Below are 20,975 nucleotides of genomic sequence, written 5' to 3'. Positions count from 1 at the left end.
TATAAACAAATATGCAGTCTGCTGAAAGCAAGCTGTGCTCTGACAGTCTTTCTTATGGAGTGCAGTTCAGCTAATAAAACTCTTTCTGCCTTTCATTGCAAGCGAGCCCGAAAGTGTTTTTATGCTTCATAATGGACTGTAAAAGCAAAGATGCAGTTTGCTGAAAACAAGTTGTTCTTTGACAGTCTTGAATACTGAGTGCGGTTCAGTTAATAAAACTGTCTTTCTGGTGCTCATTGCAAACAAACCAGAAAGTGTTTTTCTGTGTTCTACTTGTTAGTATAAACAAATATGCAGTCTGCTGAAAGCAAGCTGTGCTCTGACAGTCTTTCTTATGGAGTGCAGTTCAGCTAATAAAACTCTTTCTGCCTTTCATTGCAAGCGAGCCCGAAAGTGTTTTTATGCTTCATAATGGACTGTAAAAGCAAAGATGCAGTTTGCTGAAAACAAGTTGTTCTTTGACAGTCTTGAATACTGAGTGCGGTTCAGTTAATAAAACTGTCTTTCTGGTGCTCATTGCAAACAAACCAGAAAGTGTTTTTCTGTGTTCTACTTGTTAGTATAAACAAATATGCAGTCTGCTGAAAGCAAGCTGTGCTCTGACAGTCTTTCTTATGGAGTGCAGTTCAGCTAATAAAACTCTTTCTGCCTTTCATTGCAAGCGAGCCCGAAAGTGTTTTTATGCTTCATAATGGGTTGTAAAAGCAAAGATGCAGTTTGCTGAAAATAAGTTGTTCTTTGACAGTCTTGAATACTGAGTGCGGTTCAGTTAATAAAACTGTCTTTCTGGTGCTCATTGCAAACAAACCAGAAAGTGTTTTTCTGTGTTCTACTTGTTAGTATAAACAAATATGCAGTCTGCTGAAAGCAAGCTGTGCTCTGACAGTCTTTCTTATGGAGTGCAGTTCAGCTAATAAAACTCTTTCTGCCTTTCATTGCAAGCGAGCCCGAAAGTGTTTTTATGCTTCATAATGGGTTGTAAAAGCAAAGATGCAGTTTGCTGAAAACAAGTTGTTCTTTGACAGTCTTGAATACTGAGTGCGGTTCAGTTAATAAAACTGTCTTTCTGGTGCTCATTGCAAGCAAGCCAGAAAGTGTTTTTCTGTGTTCCAATTGCTAGTATAAAGAAATACGCAGTCTGCTGAAAGCAAGCTGTTCTCTGACAGTCTTTCTTATGGAGTGCAGTTCAGCTAATAAAACTCTTTCTGCCTTTCATTGCAAGCGAGCCCGAAAGTGTTTTTATGCTTCATAATGGACTGTAAAAGCAAAGATGCAGTTTGCTGAAAACAAGTTGTTCTTTGACAGTCTTGAATACTGAGTGCGGTTCAGTTAATAAAACTGTCTTTCTGGTGCTCATTGCAAACAAACCAGAAAGTGTTTTTCTGTGTTCTACTTGTTAGTATAAACAAATATGCAGTCTGCTGAAAGCAAGCTGTGCTCTGACAGTCTTTCTTATGGAGTGCAGTTCAGCTAATAAAACTCTTTCTGCCTTTCATTGCAAGCGAGCCCGAAAGTGTTTTTATGCTTCATAATGGGTTGTAAAAGCAAAGATGCAGTTTGCTGAAAACAAGTTGTTCTTTGACAGTCTTGAATACTAAGTGCGGTTCAGTTAATAAAACTGTCTTTCTGGTGCTCATTGCAAACAAACCAGAAAGTGTTTTTCTGTGTTCCAATTGTTAGTATAAACAAATACGCAGTCTGCTGAAAGCAAGCTGTGCTCTGACAGTCTTTCTTATGGAGCGCAGTTCCGCTAATAAAACTCTTTCTGCCTTTCATTGCAAGCGAGCCCGAAAGTGTTTTTATGCTTCATAATGGACTGTAAAAGCAAAGATGCAGTTTGCTGAAAACAAGTTGTTCTTTGACAGTCTTGAATACTGAGTGCGGTTCAGTTAATAAAACTGTCTTTCTGGTGCTCATTGCAAACAAACCAGAAAGTGTTTTTCTGTGTTCTACTTGTTAGTATAAACAAATATGCAGTCTGCTGAAAGCAAGCTGTGCTCTGACAGTCTTTCTTATGGAGTGTAGTTCAGCTAAAAACTCTTTCTGCCTTTCATTGCAAGCGAGCCCGAAAGTGTTTTTATGCTTCATAATGGACTGTAAAAGCAAAGATGCAGTTTGCTGAAAACAAGTTGTTCTTTGACAGTCTTGAATACTGAGTGCGGTTCAGTTAATAAAACTGTCTTTCTGGTGCTCATTGCAAACACGCCAGAAAGTGTTTTTCTGTGTTCCAATTGTTAGTATAAACAAATACGCAGTCTGCTGAAAGCAAGCTGTGCTCTGACAGTCTTTCTTATGGAGCGCAGTTCCGCTAATAAAACTCTTTCTGCCTTTCATTGCAAGCGAGCCCGAAAGTGTTTTAATGCTTCATAATGGATTGTAAAAGCAAAGATGCAGTTTGCTGAAAACAAGTTGTTCTTTGACAGTCTTGAATACTGAGTGCGGTTCAGTTAATAAAACTGTCTTTCTGGTGCTCATTGCAAGCAAGCCAGAAAGTGTTTTTCTGTGTTCCAATTGCTAGTATAAAGAAATACGCAGTCTGCTGAAAGCAAGCTGTGCTCTGACAGTCTTTCTTATGGAGTGCAGTTCAGCTAATAAAACTCTTTCTGCCTTTCATTGCAAGCGAGCCCGAAAGTGTTTTTATGCTTCATAATGGACTGTAAAAGCAAAGATGCAGTTTGCTGAAAACAAGTTGTTCTTTGACAGTCTTGAATACTGAGTGCGGTTCAGTTAATAAAACTGTCTTTCTGGTGATCATTGCAAGCAAGCCAGAAAGTGTTTTTCTGTGTTCCAATTGTTAGTATAAACAAATACGCAGTCTGCTGAAAGCAAGCTGTGCTCTGACAGTCTTTCTTATGGAGCGCAGTTCCGCTAATAAAACTCTTTCTGCCTTTCATTGCAAGCGAGCCCGAAAGTGTTTTTATGCTTCATAATGGGTTGTAAAAGCAAAGATGCAGTTTGCTGAAAACAAGTTGTTCTTTGACAGTCTTGAATACTGAGTGCGGTTCAGTTAATAAAACTGTCTTTCTGGTGCTCATTGCAAGCAAGCCAGAAAGTGTTTTTCTGTGTTCCAATTGCTAGTATAAAGAAATACGCAGTCTGCTGAAAGCAAGCTGTTCTCTGACAGTCTTTCTTATGGAGTGCAGTTCAGCTAATAAAACTCTTTCTGCCTTTCATTGCAAGCGAGCCCGAAAGTGTTTTTATGCTTCATAATGGACTGTAAAAGCAAAGATGCAGTTTGCTGAAAACAAGTTGTTCTTTGACAGTCTTGAATACTAAGTGCGGTTCAGTTAATAAAACTGTCTTTCTGGTGCTCATTGCAAACACGCCAGAAAGTGTTTTTCTGTGTTCCAATTGTTAGTATAAACAAATACGCAGTCTGCTGAAAGCAAGCTGTGCTCTGACAGTCTTTCTTATGGAGCGCAGTTCCGCTAATAAAACTCTTTCTGCCTTTCATTGCAAGCGAGCCCGAAAGTGTTTTTATGCTTCATAATGGACTGTAAAAGCAAAGATGCAGTTTGCTGAAAACAAGTTGTTCTTTGACAGTCTTGAATACTGAGTGCGGTTCAGTTAATAAAACTGTCTTTCTGGTGCTCATTGCAAGCAAGCCAGAAAGTGTTTTTCTGTGTTCCAATTGTTAGTATAAACAAATACGCAGTCTGCTGAAAGCAAGCTGTGCTCTGACAGTCTTTCTTATGGAGTGCAGTTCAGCTAATAAAACTCTTTCTGCCTTTCATTGCAAGCGAGCCCGAAAGTGTTTTTATGCTTCATAATGGACTGTAAAAGCAAAGATGCAGTTTGCTGAAAACAAGTTGTTCTTTGACAGTCTTGAATACTGAGTGCGGTTCAGTTAATAAAACTGTCTTTCTGGTGATCATTGCAAGCAAGCCAGAAAGTGTTTTTCTGTGTTCCAATTGTTAGTATAAACAAATACGCAGTCTGCTGAAAGCAAGCTGTGCTCTGACAGTCTTTCTTATGGAGCGCAGTTCCGCTAATAAAACTCTTTCTGCCTTTCATTGCAAGCGAGCCCGAAAGTGTTTTTATGCTTCATAATGGACTGTAAAAGCAAAGATGCAGTTTGCTGAAAACAAGTTGTTCTTTGACAGTCTTGAATACTAAGTGCGGTTCAGTTAATAAAACTGTCTTTCTGGTGCTCATTGCAAACACGCCAGAAAGTGTTTTTCTGTGTTCCAATTGTTAGTATAAACAAATACGCAGTCTGCTGAAAGCAAGCTGTGCTCTGACAGTCTTTCTTATGGAGCGCAGTTCCGCTAATAAAACTCTTTCTGCCTTTCATTGCAAGCGAGCCCGAAAGTGTTTTTATGCTTCATAATGGACTGTAAAAGCAAAGATGCAGTTTGCTGAAAACAAGTTGTTCTTTGACAGTCTTGAATACTAAGTGCGGTTCAGTTAATAAAACTGTCTTTCTGGTGCTCATTGCAAACACGCCAGAAAGTGTTTTTCTGTGTTCCAATTGTTAGTATAAACAAATACGCAGTCTGCTGAAAGCAAGCTGTGCTCTGACAGTCTTTCTTATGGAGCGCAGTTCCGCTAATAAAACTCTTTCTGCCTTTCATTGCAAGCGAGCCCGAAAGTGTTTTTATGCTTCATAATGGACTGTAAAAGCAAAGATGCAGTTTGCTGAAAACAAGTTGTTCTTTGACAGTCTTGAATACTAAGTGCGGTTCAGTTAATAAAACTGTCTTTCTGGTGCTCATTGCAAACACGCCAGAAAGTGTTTTTCTGTGTTCCAATTGTTAGTATAAAGAAATACGCAGTCTGCTGAAAGCAAGCTGTGCTCTGACAGTCTTTCTTATGGAGCGCAGTTCCGCTAATAAAACTCTTTCTGCCTTTCATTGCAAGCGAGCCCGAAAGTGTTTTTATGCTTCATAATGGACTGTAAAAGCAAAGATGCAGTTTGCTGAAAACAAGTTGTTCTTTGACAGTCTTGAATACTGAGTGCGGTTCAGTTAATAAAACTGTCTTTCTGGTGCTCATTGCAAGCAAGCCAGAAAGTGTTTTTCTGTGTTCCAATTGTTAGTATAAACAAATACGCAGTGTGCTGAAAGCAAGCTGTGCTCTGACAGTCTTTCTTATGGAGCGCAGTTCCGCTAATAAAACTCTTTCTGCCTTTCATTGCAAGCGAGCCCGAAAGTGTTTTTATGCTTCATAATGGACTGTAAAAGCAAAGATGCAGTTTGCTGAAAACAAGTTGTTCTTTGACAGTCTTGAATACTAAGTGCGGTTCGGTTAATAAAACTGTCTTTCTGGTGCTCATTGCAAACACGCCAGAAAGTGTTTTTCTGTGTTCCAATTGTTAGTATAAACAAATACGCAGTCTGCTGAAAGCAAGCTGTGCTCTGACAGTCTTTCTTATGGAGCGCAGTTCCGCTAATAAAACTCTTTCTGCCTTTCATTGCAAGCGAGCCCGAAAGTGTTTTTATGCTTCATAATGGGTTGTAAAAGCAAAGATGCAGTTTGCTGAAAACAAGTTGTTCTTTGACAGTCTTGAATACTGAGTGCGGTTCAGTTAATAAAACTGTCTTTCTGGTGCTCATTGCAAACAAACCAGAAAGTGTTTTTCTGTGTTCTACTTGTTAGTATAAACAAATACGCAGTCTGCTGAAAGCAAGCTGTGCTCTGACAGTCTTTCTTATGGAGCGCAGTTCCGCTAATAAAACTCTTTCTGCCTTTCATTGCAAGCGAGCCCGAAAGTGTTTTTATGCTTCATAATGGACTGTAAAAGCAAAGATGCAGTTTGCTGAAAACAAGTTGTTCTTTGACAGTCTTGAATACTGAGTGCGGTTCAGTTAATAAAACTGTCTTTCTGGTGCTCATTGCAAGCAAGCCAGAAAGTGTTTTTCTGTGTTCCAATTGCTAGTATAAAGAAATACGCAGTCTGCTGAAAGCAAGCTGTTCTCTGACAGTCTTTCTTATGGAGTGCAGTTCAGCTAATAAAACTCTTTCTGCCTTTCATTGCAAGCGAGCCCGAAAGTGTTTTTATGCTTCATAATGGACTGTAAAAGCAAAGATGCAGTTTGCTGAAAACAAGTTGTTCTTTGACAGTCTTGAATACTGAGTGCGGTTCAGTTAATAAAACTGTCTTTCTGGTGCTCATTGCAAACAAACCAGAAAGTGTTTTTCTGTGTTCTACTTGTTAGTATAAACAAATACGCAGTCTGCTGAAAGCAAGCTGTGCTCTGACAGTCTTTCTTATGGAGTGTAGTTCAGCTAAAAACTCTTTCTGCCTTTCATTGCAAGCGAGCCCGAAAGTGTTTTTATGCTTCATAATGGACTGTAAAAGCAAAGATGCAGTTTGCTGAAAACAAGTTGTTCTTTGACAGTCTTGAATACTGAGTGCGGTTCAGTTAATAAAACTGTCTTTCTGGTGCTCATTGCAAACACGCCAGAAAGTGTTTTTCTGTGTTCCAATTGTTAGTATAAACAAATACGCAGTCTGCTGAAAGCAAGCTGTGCTCTGACAGTCTTTCTTATGGAGCGCAGTTCCGCTAATAAAACTCTTTCTGCCTTTCATTGCAAGCGAGCCCGAAAGTGTTTTTATGCTTCATAATGGATTGTAAAAGCAAAGATGCAGTTTGCTGAAAACAAGTTGTTCTTTGACAGTCTTGAATACTGAGTGCGGTTCAGTTAATAAAACTGTCTTTCTGGTGCTCATTGCAAGCAAGCCAGAAAGTGTTTTTCTGTGTTCCAATTGCTAGTATAAAGAAATACGCAGTCTGCTGAAAGCAAGCTGTTCTCTGACAGTCTTTCTTATGGAGTGCAGTTCAGCTAATAAAACTCTTTCTGCCTTTCATTGCAAGCGAGCCCGAAAGTGTTTTTATGCTTCATAATGGACTGTAAAAGCAAAGATGCAGTTTGCTGAAAACAAGTTGTTCTTTGACAGTCTTGAATACTGAGTGCGGTTCAGTTAATAAAACTGTCTTTCTGGTGCTCATTGCAAACAAACCAGAAAGTGTTTTTCTGTGTTCTACTTGTTAGTATAAACAAATACGCAGTCTGCTGAAAGCAAGCTGTGCTCTGACAGTCTTTCTTATGGAGTGTAGTTCAGCTAAAAACTCTTTCTGCCTTTCATTGCAAGCGAGCCCGAAAGTGTTTTTATGCTTCATAATGGACTGTAAAAGCAAAGATGCAGTTTGCTGAAAACAAGTTGTTCTTTGACAGTCTTGAATACTGAGTGCGGTTCAGTTAATAAAACTGTCTTTCTGGTGCTCATTGCAAACACGCCAGAAAGTGTTTTTCTGTGTTCCAATTGTTAGTATAAACAAATACGCAGTCTGCTGAAAGCAAGCTGTGCTCTGACAGTCTTTCTTATGGAGCGCAGTTCCGCTAATAAAACTCTTTCTGCCTTTCATTGCAAGCGAGCCCGAAAGTGTTTTTATGCTTCATAATGGATTGTAAAAGCAAAGATGCAGTTTGCTGAAAACAAGTTGTTCTTTGACAGTCTTGAATACTGAGTGCGGTTCAGTTAATAAAACTGTCTTTCTGGTGCTCATTGCAAGCAAGCCAGAAAGTGTTTTTCTGTGTTCCAATTGCTAGTATAAAGAAATACGCAGTCTGCTGAAAGCAAGCTGTTCTCTGACAGTCTTTCTTATGGAGTGCAGTTCAGCTAATAAAACTCTTTCTGCCTTTCATTGCAAGCGAGCCCGAAAGTGTTTTTATGCTTCATAATGGACTGTAAAAGCAAAGATGCAGTTTGCTGAAAACAAGTTGTTCTTTGACAGTCTTGAATACTGAGTGCGGTTCAGTTAATAAAACTGTCTTTCTGGTGCTCATTGCAAACAAACCAGAAAGTGTTTTTCTGTGTTCTACTTGTTAGTATAAACAAATATGCAGTCTGCTGAAAGCAAGCTGTGCTCTGACAGTCTTTCTTATGGAGTGCAGTTCAGCTAATAAAACTCTTTCTGCCTTTCATTGCAAGCGAGCCCGAAAGTGTTTTTATGCTTCATAATGGACTGTAAAAGCAAAGATGCAGTTTGCTGAAAACAAGTTGTTCTTTGACAGTCTTGAATACTGAGTGCGGTTCAGTTAATAAAACTGTCTTTCTGGTGCTCATTGCAAACAAACCAGAAAGTGTTTTTCTGTGTTCTACTTGTTAGTATAAACAAATATGCAGTCTGCTGAAAGCAAGCTGTGCTCTGACAGTTTTTCTTATGGAGCGCAGTTCCGCTAATAAAACTCTTTCTGCCTTTCATTGCAAGCGAGCCCGAAAGTGTTTTTATGCTTCATAATGGACTGTAAAAGCAAAGATGCAGTTTGCTGAAAACAAGTTGTTCTTTGACAGTCTTGAATACTGAGTGCGGTTCAGTTAATAAAACTATCTTTCTGGTGCTCATTGCAAACAAACCAGAAAGTGTTTTTCTGTGTTCTACTTGTTAGTATAAACAAATATGCAGTCTGCTGAAAGCAAGCTGTGCTCTGACAGTCTTTCTTATGGAGTGCAGTTCAGCTAATAAAACTCTTTCTGCCTTTCATTGCAAGCGAGCCCGAAAGTGTTTTTATGCTTCATAATGGACTGTAAAAGCAAAGATGCAGTTTGCTGAAAACAAGTTGTTCTTTGACAGTCTTGAATACTGAGTGCGGTTCAGTTAATAAAACTGTCTTTCTGGTGATCATTGCAAGCAAGCCAGAAAGTGTTTTTCTGTGTTCCAATTGTTAGTATAAACAAATACGCAGTCTGCTGAAAGCAAGCTGTGCTCTGACAGTCTTTCTTATGGAGCGCAGTTCCGCTAATAAAACTCTTTCTGCCTTTCATTGCAAGCGAGCCCGAAAGTGTTTTTATGCTTCATAATGGACTGTAAAAGCAAAGATGCAGTTTGCTGAAAACAAGTTGTTCTTTGACAGTCTTGAATACTAAGTGCGGTTCAGTTAATAAAACTGTCTTTCTGGTGCTCATTGCAAACACGCCAGAAAGTGTTTTTCTGTGTTCCAATTGTTAGTATAAACAAATACGCAGTCTGCTGAAAGCAAGCTGTGCTCTGACAGTCTTTCTTATGGAGCACAGTTCCGCTAATAAAACTCTTTCTGCCTTTCATTGCAAGCGAGCCCGAAAGTGTTTTTATGCTTCATAATGGACTGTAAAAGCAAAGATGCAGTTTGCTGAAAACAAGTTGTTCTTTGACAGTCTTGAATACTAAGTGCGGTTCAGTTAATAAAACTGTCTTTCTGGTGCTCATTGCATTCCATTCATTCCTATTCCCATAGGAATGAATGGAAAAATGTCCATAAACTTTTGTCAAACATTCAAACTGCTGTCACACGGTCAGTTTTCGAGCTAGACACACCAGAACTCAAACGGGCAGACCCGAGAGTCCACGGTCCCACCACGTGAAATTATGGGCCGATAGCCCACCCGCTTCATGACCTTTGACCCCGTTTTCCATTCACGGCCTACACAGCTCCATAGAGTCCAATGTAAACTGCTGTGGGAGAGTGCTCTCTTAACATCCCACTACCGACAGCTTAGCAGTAAACTCCTTCACCATAAGCGTCGCCTAGTGACCCACGCGGGTTTACCGTATCGAGGACCTCGCTTTAAGCGGGAAAGACGCGGATCGGGGGGCAGGGATTTAGGCGGCGCAACATCTCGCGTTTCCTCCTGGAAATGCAGACCTCTAGTGTTACGTTTGCTGCCCTTCATTCTGAGGATCGTTCGTTCTTGTCCGGTTAACTCCGCCCACAGTTTTCGAGATATCGACTCCGTTCAAAGTTTGTTTCGTAGAGCTTCCCTGTGGGATGCGGGCTTGTATACAGCTTTTGGAAAAGTTACATAGTTTTCGCACAGGAAGCATTTTAAGTTTCATCTTTACTCCCATAGGAATGAATGGAAAAATGTCCATAAACTTTTGTCAAACTTTAAAACTGCTGTCACACGGTCAGTTTTCGAGCTAGAGACACCAGAACTCAAACGGGCAGACCCGAGGGTCCACGGTCCCAGCACGTGAAACTATGGGCCGATAGCCCACCCGCTTCATGACCTTTGACCCCGTTTTCCTTTCACGGCCTACAGAGCTCCATAGAGTCCAATGTAAACTGCTGTGGGAGAGTGCTCTCTTAACATCCCACTACCGACAGCTTAGCAGTAAACTCCTTCACCATAAGCGTCGCCTAGTGACCCACGCGGGTTTACCGTATCGAGGACCTCGCTTTAAGCGGGAAAGACGCGGATCGGGGGGCAGGGATTTAGGCGGCGCAACATCTCGCGTTTCCTCCTGGAAATGCAGACCTCTAGTTATTATGTTGCGCCAGCTGCTTTAGCAGCGCGCAATATATTGTTCTTCTTAAGTCATATTATTATTATTTTTATTCTTATTATTCCGCGTTTCCTTGTCCGCCTAACTAGTCCCGCAGCTTTCGAGCTATCGACTCCGTTCCACCTGGAAATCGTGCGTCCTATAGCGACGATGTGGGCTTGTATACAGCTTTCCGATACCCGCACTCGTTCGTCCGCTACACTCGTTTATCGCTCCGTTTTTCCCCAGTCATTTCTATGGAATTAATTTTCAAAGTGCTCTAACTCGGTCATTTTTCAAGCTACGGACACGGGATTTTAGACGGTCGGACCCGGGCGTACCGGCTCCCATCACTTCCGTTTTCTGAATTTTTGCACTAATCCTTCCCTTTCTATCACTCCTTCAAAATCCCTCCATTCATTGCAATGGGAGGCTCTTAGAGTGGGTGACATCATACACTGTAGATTCCTTCTCAGAAAACGGGTTTTTCACTTTTCAGCCGAACAAATTGCCATAACTTCCTCATACTTTCACCTAGAAACTTCATTTAAATTTTAAATGGTAGAGAAACTTGTCCTTTCTAAGACCTCTAAATTTGAACATTTTTGAAAATACGTTTTTTGAGTTATGAATTTTTGTTCGGCACTAGGGAGGGTTTTGGCTCCCATAGGGTTCAATGTATTTTTGGAGCAGCTCAGAGTGCGGTTTCTAAAATTTTCTCCTGTTTTTAACTCGTCATAACATGCTCAATTCTCACTTAATCTGCAAATCTTTTTATACCATATTGATCCCCAGACTCTCCTTGTCGCAACGGTATATACGGTTAAGTGATGTGAAGAAAACTTTCCGAGCTATAAGCATTTGTTCGGAGGGTGGGTACGCTCCCATAGGAACCCATTGAAATTATTTTTTTTCTTTTTCAATTTTCTGCCGAACATTTCACCATAACTTCCTTATACTTTCACCTACAGACTTCATTTAAACTTTAAATGGTAGAGAAATTTCCCCTTTCTCACACTTGTAAGTTTCAGACCGTTTGAGAATACCGTTCTTGAGTTATGAATTTTTGTTTGACACTTGGGAGGGTTTTCCTCCCATAGAGCTCAATGTATTTTAAGAGCGGCTCGGCACGCAGATTTTCAAAACTTTGCCTGTTTTTAACTCGTAATTACACCATCAAATCTCGCTCAAAGTGCAAAAATTTTTACACCATCTCGAGCACCAGACTCTCCTTGTCGCTACGGTATGCTTCGTTCATTTTTGGACCTGGAAAAGTTTTTGAGATATTTGAGGTTTTTTGGAAGGTGCCCCACCGGTCGAAATTCATTGAATCATGAGTCTGTCAGTTGTGTTCTGTGAGCGTGCGTGTGAGAGAGAGAGAGGGGGGAGGGGGAGGGGCAGAGGCAGAGACTGACGGGGAAGAGGTGTGAGGGCCACAGAAATACACAGGCAGTCTGTAACACTTTAAAGGTCATTTTTAAGGGGGACATCTTAATTATCCAGGGTTTCTTAAGGTGGAATTTTTTAAGAATACCTCATTCACAATATACTGCCTGTCTTTTCGACATTTTAAGCTTTATTTAAAGTGGTCATTTTTAAAGGTGGACGTGTCAATACAACTGTGGGTTTCTTAAGGTGGAATTTTTATTAAGGTGGTATTTAAAATGTATTGGCCATCTTTTTTGCTTTTAAGATTCTTTTGGCCTGTGATGTGGACATTTCAATACAATTCTGGGTTTCTTAAGGTGGAATTGTTTTTAAAGGTGGAATTCAAAATGTATCGTTTTCTATTCACGCCCTACTGAGCTCCATAGAGTCCAATGTAAACTGCTGTGGGAGAGTGCTCTCTTAACATCCCACTACCAACAGCTTAGCAGTAAACTCCTTCACCATAAGCGTCGCCTAGTGACCCACGCGGGTTTACCGTATCGAGGACCTCGCTTTAAGCGGGAAAGACGCGGATCGGGGGACGGGGGTTTAGGCAGCGCAACATCTCGCGTTTCCTCCTGGAAATGCAGACCTCTAGTGTTACGTTTGCTGCCCTTCATTCTGAGGATCGTTCATTCTTGTCCGGTTAACTCCGCCCACAGTTTTCGAGATATCGACTCCGTTCAAAGTTTGTTTCGTACAGCTTCCCTGTGGGATGCGGGCTTGTATACAGCTTTTGGAAAAGTTGCATAGTTTTCGCACAGTAACCATTTGAAGTTTCATCTTTACTCCCATAGGAATGAATGGAAACATGTCCATAAACTTTTGTCAAACTTTCAAACTGCTGTCACACGCTCAGTTTTCGAGCTAGAGACACCAGAATTCAAACGGGCAGACCCGAGAGTCCAAGGTCCCACCACGTGAAATTATAGGCCGATAGCCCACCCGCTTCATGACCTTTGACCCCGTTTTCCATTCACGGCCTACAGAGCTCCATAGAGTCCAATGTAAACTGCTGTGGGACAGTGCTCTCTTAACATCCCACTACCGACAGCTTAGCAGTAAACTCCTTCACCATAAGCGTCGCCTAGTGACCCGCGCGGGTTTACCGTGTCGAGGACCTCGCTTTAAGCGGGAAAGACGCGGATCGGGGGGCAGGGGTTTAGGCGGCGCAACATCTCGCGTTTCCTCCTGGAAATGCAGACCTCTAGTGTTACGTTTGCTGCCCTTAATTCTGAGGATCGTTCATTCTTGTCCGGTTAACTCCGCCCACAGTTTTCGAGATATAGACTCCGTTCAAAGTTTGTTTCGTAGAGCTGCCCTGTGGGATGCGGGCTTGTATACAGCTTTTGGAAAAGTTGCATAGTTTTCGCACAGGAAGCATTTGAATTTCATCTTTACTCCCATAGGAAAGAATGGAAAAATGTCCATAAACTTTTGCCAAACTTTAAAACTGCTGTCACACGCTCAGTTTTCGAGCTAGAGACACCAGAACTCAAACGGGCAGACCCGAGGGTCCACGGTCCCACCACGTGAAATTATGGGCCGATAGCCCACCCGCTTCATGACCTTTGACCCCGTTTTCCTTTCACGGCCTACAGAGCTCCATAGAGTCCAATGTAAACTGCTGTGGGACAGTGCTCTCTTAACATCCCACTACCAACAGCTTAGCAGTAAACTCCTTCACCATAAGCGTCGCCTAGTGACCCACGTGGGTTTACCGTATCGAGGACCTCGTTTTAAGCGGGAAAGACGCGGATCGGGGGGCAGGGGTTTAGGCGGCGCAACATCTCGCGTTTCCTCCTGGAAATGCAGACCTCTAGTGTTACGTTTGCTGCCCTTCATTCTGAGGATCGTTCATTCTTGTCCGGTTAACTCCGCCCACAGTTTTCGAGATATCGACTCCCTTCAAAGTTTGTTTCGTAGAGCTGCCCTGTGGGATGCGGGCTTGTATACAGCTTTTGGAAAAGTTACATAGTTTTCGCACAGTAAGCATTTGAACTTTCATCTTTACTCCCATAGGAATGAATGGAAAAATGTCCATAAACTTTTGTCAAACATTCAAACTGCTGTCACACGGTCAGTTTTCGAGCTAGACACACCAGAACTCAAACGGGCAGACCCGAGAGTCCACGGTCCCACCACATGAAATTATGGGCCGATAGCCCACCCGCTTCATGACCTTTGACCCCGTTTTCCATTCACGGCCTACACAGCTCCATAGAGTCCAATGTAAACTGCTGTGGGACAGTGCTCTCTTAACATCCCACTACCGACAGCTTAGCAGTAAACTCCTTCACCATAAGCGTCGCCTAGTGACCCACGCGGGTTTACCGTATCGAGGACCTCGCTTTAAGCGGGAAAGACGCGGATCGGGGGGCAGGGATTTAGGCGGCGCAACATCTCGCGTTTCCTCCTGGAAATGCAGACCTCTAGTTATGTTGCGCCTGCTGCTTTAAGCAGCGGCGCAATATATTGTTATCCGTAAGTCATATTATTATTATTTTTATTATTATTTTTATTATTCCGCGTTTCCTTGTCCGCTTAACTAGTCCCGCAGCTTTCGAGCTATCGACTCCGTTCCACCTGGAAATCGTGCGTCCTATAGCGACGATGTGGGCTTGTATACAGCTTTCCGATACCCGCACTCGTTCGTCCGCTACACTCGTTTTTCGCTCTGTTTTTCCCCAGTCATTTCTATGGAATTAATTTTCAAAGTGCTCTAACTCGGTCATTTTTCAAGCTACGGACACGGGATTTCAGACGGTCGGACCCGGGCGTACCGGCTCCCATCACTTCCGTTTTCGGAATTTTTGCACTCATCCTTCCCTTTCTTTTCCTCCTTCAAAATCCCTCCATTCATTTCAATGGGAGGCTCTTAGAGTGGGGGTGATGTCATCCACTGTAGTTTCAGTGGCAAAAAGCCGTTTTTTCACTTTTCAGCCGAACAAATCGCCATAACTTCCTCATAGTTTCACCTAGAAACTTCATTTAAATTTTAAATGGTAGAGAAACTTGTCCTTTCTGAGACCTCTAAATTTGAACATTATTGAAAATACGGTTTTTGAGTTATGAATTTTTGTTCGGCACTAGGGACGGTTTCGGCTCCCATAGGGTTCAATGTATTTTTGGAGCAGCTCAGAGTGCGGTTTCTAAAATTTTCTCCTGTTTTTAACTCGTCATAACATGCTCAATTCTCACTTAATCTGCAAATTTTTTATACCATATCGATCCCCAGACTCTCCTTGTCGCAACGGTATATACGGTTAAGTGATGTGAGGAAAACTTTCCGAGCTATAAGCATTTGTTCGGAGGGTGGGTACGCTCCCATAGGAACCCATTGAAATTATTTTTTTTCTTTTTCAATTTTCTGCCGAACATTTCACCATAACTTCCTTATACTTTCACCTACAGACTTCATTTAAACTTTAAATGCTAGAGAAATTTCCCCTTTCTCACACTTGTAAGTTTCAGACCGTTTGAGAATACCGTTCTTGAGTTATGAATTTTTGTTTGACACTTGGGAGGGTTTTCCTCCCATAGAGCTCAATGTATTTTAAGAGCGGGTCGCACGCAGATTTTCAAAACTTTGCCTGTTTTTAACTCGTAATTACACCATCAAATCTCGCTCAAAGTGCAAAAATTTTTACACCATCTCGAGCACAAGACTCTCCTTGTCGCTACGGTATGCTTCGTTCAATTTTGGTTGGGAAAAGTTTTCGAGCTACGGGTGATTTTTTGGAGGGTGCTCCCCGGTCGAAATTCATTGAATCATGAGTCTGTCAGTTGTATTCTGTGAGCGTGCGTGTGAGAGAGACAGAGGGGGGAGGGGGAGGGGCAGAGGCAGAGACTGAGGGGAAGAGCTGTGAGGGCCACAGAAATACACAGGCAGTCTGTAACACTTTAAAGGTCATTTTTAAGGGGGACGTCTTAATTATCCAGGGTTTCTTAAGGTGGAATTTTTAAAGAATACCTCATTCACAATATACTGGCTGTCTTTTCGACATTTTAAGCTTTATTTAAAGTGGTCATTTTTAAAGGTGGACGTGTCAATACAACTGTGGGTTTCTTAAGGTGGAATTTTTATTAAGGTGGTATTTAAAATGTATTGGCCATCTTTTTTTGCTTTTGGCCTGTGATGTGGACATTTCAATACAATTCTGGGTTTCTTAAGGTGGAATTGTTTTTAAAGGTGGAATTCAAAATTTATCGTTTTCTATTCACGCCCTACTGAGCTCCATAGAGTCCAATGTAAACTGCTGTGGGAGAGTGCTCTCTTAACATCCCACTACCAACAGCTTAGCAGTAAACTCCTTCACCATAAGCGTCGCCTAGTGACCCACGCGGGTTTACCGTATCGAGGACCTCGCTTTAAGCGGGAAAGACGCGGATCGGGGGACGGAGGTTTAGGCGGCGCAACATCTCGCGTTTCCTCCTGGAAATGCAGACCTCTAGTGTTACGTTTGCTGCCCTTCATTCTGAGGATCGTTCATTCTTGTCCGGTTAACTCCGCCCACAGTTTTCGAGATATCGACTCCGTTCAAAGTTTGTTTCGTACAGCTTCCCTGTGGGATGCGGGCTTGTATACAGGTTTTGGAAAAGTTACATAGTTTTTGCACAGTAAGCATTTGAAGTTCGTGTTTTCTCCCATAGGAATGAATGGAAAAATGTCCATAAACTTTTGTCAAACTTTCAAAGTGCTGTCACACGGTCAGTTTTCGAGCTAGAGACACCAGAACTCAAACGGGCAGACCCGAGGGTCCACGGTCCCACCACATGAAATTATGGGCCGATACCCCGCCCGCTTCATGACCTTTGACCCCGTTTTCCATTCACGGCCTACAGAGCTCCATAGAGTCCAATGTAAACTGCTGTGGGAGAGTGCTCTCTTAACATCCCACTACCGACAGCTTAGCAGTAAACTCCTTCACCATAAGCGTCGCCTAGTGACCCACGCGGGTTTTTCCGTATCGAGGACCTCGCTTTAAGCGGGAAAGACGCGGATCGGGGGACGGGGGTTTAGGCGGCGCAACATCTCGCGTTTCCTCCTGGAAATGCAGACCTCTAGTGTTACGTTTGCTGCCCTTCATTCTGAGGATTGTTCGTTCTTGTCCGGTTAACTCCGCCCACAGTTTTTGTTCGGCACTAGGGACGGTTTCGGCTCCCATAGGTTTCAATGTATTTTTGGAGCAGCTCAGAGTGCGGTTTCTAAAATTCTCTCCTGTTTTTAACTCGTCATAACATGCTCAATTCTCACTTAATCTGCAATTTTTTTATACCACATCGATCCCCAGACTCTCCTTGTCGCAACGGTATATACGGTTAAGTGATGTGGGGAAAACTTTCCGAGCTATAAGCATTTGTTCGGAGGGTGGGTACGCTCCCATAGGAACCCATTGAAATTTTTTTTTTTCTTTTTCAATTTTCTGCCGAACATTTCACCATAACTTCCTTATACTTTCACCTACAGACTTCATTTAAACTTTAAATGGTAGAGAAATTTCCCCTTTCTCACACTTGTAAGTTTCAGACCGTTTGAGAATACCGTTCTTGAGTTATGAATTTTTGTTTGACACTTGGGAGGGTTTTCCTCCCATAGAGCTCAATGTATTTTAAGAGCGGGTCTGCACGCAGATTTTCAAAACTTTGCCTGTTTTTAACTCGTAATTACACCATCAAATCTCGCTCAAAGTGCAAAAATTTTTACACCATCTCGAGGACAAGACTCTCCTTGTCGCTACGGTATGCTTCGTTCAATTTTGGTTGGGAAAAGTTTTCGAGCTACGGGTGATTTTTTGGAGGGTGCTCCCCGGTCGAAATTCATTGAATCGTGAGTCTGTCAGTTGTATTCTGTGAGCATGCGTGTGAGAGAGACAGAAGGGGGAGGGGGAGGGGCAGAGGCAGACACTGACGGGGAGAGCTGTGAGGGCCACAGAAATACACAGGCAGTCTGTAACACTTTAAAGGTCATTTTTAAGGGGGACGTCTTAATTATCCAGGGTTTCTTAAGGTGGAATTTTTTAAGAATACCTCATTCACAATATACTGGCTGTCTTTTCAACATTTTAAGACGCGGATCGGGGGGCGGGGGTTTAGGCGGCGCAACATCTCGCGTTTCCTCCTGGAAATGCAGACCTCTAGTTATGTTGCGCCAGCTGCTTTAGCAGCGCGCAATATATTGTTCTTCTTAAGTCATATTATTATTATTTTTATTCTTATTATTCCGCGTTTCCTTGTCCGCCTAACTAGTCCCGCAGCTTTCGAGCTATCGACTCCGTTCCACCTGGAAATCGTGCGTCCTATAGCGACGATGTGGGCTTGTATACAGCTTTCCGATACCCGCACTCGTTCGTCCGCTACACTCGTTTATCGCTCCGTTTTTCCCCAGTCATTTCTATGGAATTAATTTTCAAAGTGCTCTAACTCGGTCATTTTTCAAGCTACGGACACGGGATTTTAGACGGTCGGACCCGGGCGTACCGGCTCCCATCACTTCCGTTTTCGGAATTTTTGCACTCATCCTTCCCTTTCTATACCTCCTTCAAAATCCCTCCATTCATTTCAATGGGAGGCCCTTAGAGTGGGGGTGATGTCATCCACTGTAGTTTCAGTGGCCAAAGCCGTTTTTTCACTTTTCAGCCTAACAAATCGCCATAACTTCCTCATACTTTCACCTAGAAACTTCATTTAAATTTTAAATGGTAGAGAAACTTGTCCTTTCTAAGACCTCTAAATTTGAACATTATTGAAAATACGGTTTTTGAGTTATGAATTTTTGTTCGGCACTAGGGAGGGTTTCGGCTCCCATAGGGTTCAATGTATTTTTGGAGCAGCTCAGAGTGCGGTTTCTAAAAATTTCTCCTGTTTTTAACTCGTCATAACATGCTCAATTCTCACTTAATCTGCAATTTTTTTATACCACATCGATCCCCAGACTCTCCTTGTCGCAACGGTATATACGGTTAAGTGATGTGGGGAAAACTTTCCGAGCTATAAGCATTTGTTCGGAGGGTGGGTACGCTCCCATAGGAACCCATTGAAATTTTTTTTTTTCTTTTTCAATTTTCTGCCGAACATTTCACCATAACTTCCTTATACTTTCACCTACAGACTTCATTTAAACTTTAAATGGTAGAGAAATTTCCCCTTTCTCACACTTGTAAGTTTCAGACCGTTTGAGAATACCGTTCTTGAGTTATGAATTTTTGTTTGACACTTGGGAGGGTTTTCCTCCCATAGAGCTCAATGTATTTTAAGAGTGGGTCTGCACGCAGATTTTCAAAACTTTGCCTGTTTTTAACTCGTAATTACACCATCAAATCTCGCTCAAAGTGCAAAAATTTTTACACCATCTCGAGCACAAGACTCTCCTTGTCGCTACGGTATGCTTCGTTCAATTTTGGTTGGGAAAAGTTTTCGAGCTACGGGTGATTTTTTGGAGGGTGCTCCCCGGTCGAAATTCATTGAATCGTGAGTCTGTCAGTTGTATTCTGTGAGCGTGCGTGTGAGAGAAACAGAGAGGGGAGGGGGAGGGGCAGAGTCAGAGACCGAGGGGGAGAGGTATGAAGGACATAGGCAGTGTCTAACACTTTAAAGGTCATTTTTAAGGGGGACGTCTTAATTATCCAGGGTTTCTTAAGGTGGAATTTTTAAAGAATACCTCATTCACAATATACTGGCTGTCTTTTCGACATTTTAAGCTTTATTTAAAGTGGTCATTTTTAAAGGTGGACGTGTCAATACAACTGTGGGTTTCTTAAGGTGGAATTTTTATTAAGGTGGTATTTAAAATGTATTGGCCATCTTTTTTTGCTTTTAAGACTCTTTTGGCCTGTGATGTGGACATTTCAATACAATTCTGGGTTTCTTAAGGTGGAATTGTTTTTAAAGGTGGAATTCAAAATGTATCGTTTTCCATTCACGGCCTACAGAGCTCCATAGAGTCCAATGTAAACTGCTGTGGGAGAATGCTCTCTTAACATCCCACTACCAACAGCTTAGCAGTAAACTCCTTCACCATAAGCGTCGCCTAGTGACCCACGCGGGTTTACCGTATCGAGGACCTCGCTTTAAGCGGGAAAGACGCGGATCGGGGGGCAGGGGTTTAGGCGGCGCAACATCTCGCGTTTCCTCCTGGTGTTACGTTTGCTGCCCTTCATTCTGAGGATCGTTCATTCTTGTCCGGTTAACTCCGCCCACAGTTTTCGAGATATCGACTCCGTTCAAAGTTTGTTTCGTACAGCTTCCCTGTGGGATGCGGGCTTGTATACAGCTTTTGGAAAAGTTGCATAGTTTTCGCACAGTAACCATTTGAAGTTTCATCTTTACTCCCATAGGAATGAATGGAAAAATGTCCATAAACTTTTGTCAAACTTTCAAACTGCTGTCACACGCTCAGTTTTCGAGCTAGAGACACCAGAATTCAAACGGGCAGACCCGAGAGTCCAAGGTCCCACCACGTGAAATTATAGGCCGATAGCCCACCCGCTTCATGACCTTTGACCCCGTTTTCCATTCACGGCCTACAGAGCTCCATAGAGTCCAATGTAAACTGCTGTGGGACAGTGCTCTCTTAACATCCCACTACCGACAGCTTAGCAGTAAACTCCTTCACCATAAGCGTCGCCTAGTGACCCGCGCGGGTTTACCGTGTCGAGGACCTCGCTTTAAGCGGGAAAGACGCGGATCGGGGGGCAGGGGTTTAGGCGGCGCAACATCTCGCGTTTCCTCCTGGAAATGCAGACCTCTAGTGTTACGTTTGCTGCCCTTAATTCTGAGGATCGTTCATTCTTGTCCGGTTAACTCCGCCCACAGTTTTCGAGATATAGACTCCGTTCAAAGTTTGTTTCGTAGAGCTGCCCTGTGGGATGCGGGCTTGTATACAGCTTTTGGAAAAGTTGCATAGTTTTCGCACAGGAAGCATTTGAATTTCATCTTTACTCCCATAGGAAAGAATGGAAAAATGTCCATAAACTTTTGCCAAACTTTAAAACTGCTGTCACACGCTCAGTTTTCGAGCTAGAGACACCAGAACTCAAACGGGCAGACCCGAGGGTCCACGGTCCCACCACGTGAAATTATGGGCCGATAGCCCACCCGCTTCATGACCTTTGACCCCGTTTTCCTTTCACGGCCTACAGAGCTCCATAGAGTCCAATGTAAACTGCTGTGGGACAGTGCTCTCTTAACATCCCACTACCAACAGCTTAGCAGTAAACTCCTTCACCATAAGCGTCGCCTAGTGACCCACGTGGGTTTACCGTATCGAGGACCTCGTTTTAAGCGGGAAAGACGCGGATC

Source organism: Hoplias malabaricus, unplaced genomic scaffold (assembly GCF_029633855.1).
Source record: "Hoplias malabaricus isolate fHopMal1 unplaced genomic scaffold, fHopMal1.hap1 scaffold_32, whole genome shotgun sequence".
Classification (NCBI taxonomy): Eukaryota; Metazoa; Chordata; class Actinopteri; order Characiformes; family Erythrinidae; genus Hoplias; species Hoplias malabaricus.
Note: the sequence above shows the minus strand (reverse complement) of the source record.